The sequence below is a fragment of the Erythrolamprus reginae genome, chromosome 2 (assembly GCF_031021105.1).
Source record: "Erythrolamprus reginae isolate rEryReg1 chromosome 2, rEryReg1.hap1, whole genome shotgun sequence".
Lineage (NCBI taxonomy): Eukaryota > Metazoa > Chordata > Lepidosauria > Squamata > Dipsadidae > Erythrolamprus > Erythrolamprus reginae.
Window position 1 is genome coordinate 22,918,107 of NC_091951.1, and position 2,008 is coordinate 22,920,114.

At 42.1% G+C, this 2,008-nt stretch overlaps 1 non-coding gene across 1 annotated transcript; it reads left to right on the forward strand.

The window, feature by feature from the left end:
- The first annotated feature begins 261 nt into the window (after positions 1–261).
- TRNAN-GUU (transfer RNA asparagine (anticodon GUU)) lies at positions 262–335 on the forward strand. Its single transcript has one exon. It is a non-coding gene; the product is annotated as a tRNA-Asn (tRNA).
- Positions 336–2,008: the final 1,673 nt, after the last annotated feature.

Sequence of the window (2,008 nt, forward strand, 5' to 3'; positions counted from 1 at the left end):
AAAGGTAGAAAAAGACATGCGCCAGCTGGGATTCGAACCCAGGTCGCAAGATTGGGAACCCTGCATGATGCCCCTACACCACTGGCACAGCTGTTGAGAGTCTGTCTTGGGAAAAGCTTTATATCCAGGGTTTCTCTTTTCCCATCTGATGGTGGGAGAGAGAAACACACTGGGTTTTGGGACCAATCTATCTGATTGCTGTCTAGCCAGCACAGCTGTGTATGCTCAGATGGGGAGAGCCGAGAGGAAGGCCCATGCCAGGTCTCTGTGGCGCAATGGGTTAGCGCGTCTGGCTGTTAACCAGAAGGATGGTGGTTCGAGCCCACCCAGGGACGGCCTGCTTGATACATTGAACAATACATGAAGGCAATGGGTTGTTTATCCATTTGGTTCTCCGTTTTTGGATCGGGGTTCCCAATCTCTCAGTATTTTTTCCTGCCAGACCTAAATATTTAGTCACCTGCTTCATCAGCTTTACCTACAAGAAGAAGAAGCAGACAAGGCCCCAGGCCTGATGGAGCAGGAATGATTTCTACATTTTAGTTCCTGCAGAAAATACAAGGTCAGATCAATACCAGTTTGTACATAGGTTGCAAGTTAAGAAAGCTGAGTGATGCTTCACAGCGTTGTGAATCTTGTTCCTTTTAGGATAAAAAGTTTTCTGCAGAAGAGACAGGTAAGTAGTTCCTCACCTACAAAAAGATATTGGTCGGGCGGTAGGAAAAGCAAGTAGGATGCTTGGCTGCATAGCTAGAGGTATAACAAGCAGGAAGAGGGAGAATGTGATCCCGTTATATAGAGCACTGGTGAGACCATATTTGGAATACTGTGTTCAGTTCTGGAGACCTCACCTACAAAAAGATATTGACAAAAATGAACGGGTCCAAAGACGGGCTACAAGAATGGTGGAAGGTCTTAAGCATAAAACGTATCAGGAAAGACTTAATGAACTCAATCTGTATAGTCTGGAGGACAGAAGGAAAAGGGGGGACATGATCGAAACATTTAAATATGTTAAAGGGTTAAATAAGGTTCAGGAGGGAAGTGTTTTTAATAGGAAAGTGAACACAAGAACAAGGGGACACAATCTGAAGTTAGTTGGGGGAAAGACCAGAAGCAACGTGAGAAAATATTATTTTACTGAAAGAGTAGTAGATCCTTGGAACAAACTTCCAGCAGACGTGGTTGGTAAATCCACAGTAACTGAATTTAAACATGCCTGGGATAAACATATATCCATCCTAAGATAAAAATACAGGAAATAGTATAAGGGCAGACTAGATGGACCATGAGGTCTTTTTCTGCCATCAGTCTTCTATGTTTCTATGTTTCCAGGATCTGGTGGAAGCTCTTTATAGGAGGTGAAGACTTGGCAATTTCACCAAGACACAATACGGAAAAAAACAACAGCCTTTTTGAAATTAGCTGCTTGCCTCTGTTATTAACCTCCTAAAATTTGCTGATAGCCACAACCACCCAGATGGGCAAATCTTTGAAAGATCAGTGGTACCTCTTTATGTGGAAGCCCTGAATTGCTCGCATGAGTTCATCAATCAGATAACTTCCACTTTTCATCTTTGCTTGTGATGTAATGGCTTGTATGGGGGATCTTTTTTCCGAACGCCATCACTCTACTAAACAAATAATTCCCTCAACACTGTCAGACTTTCTACTAAATCTGCACTTCTATTCTACTAGTTTTTCTCATCATTCCTATCACCCATTTCCTCCCATGTTACATAGAAACATAGAAGTCTGACAGTAGAAAAAGACCTCATGGTCCATCTAGTCTGCCCTTATACTATTTTCTGTATTTTATCTTAGGATGGATATATGTTTATCCCAGGCATGTTTAACTTCAGTTACTGTGGATTTACCAACCACGTCTGCTGGAAGTTTGTTCCAAGGATCTACTACTCTTTCAGTAAAATAATATTTTCTCATGTTGCTTTTGATCTTTCCCCCAACTAACTTCAGATTGTGTCCCCTTGTCCTTGTGTTCACTTTC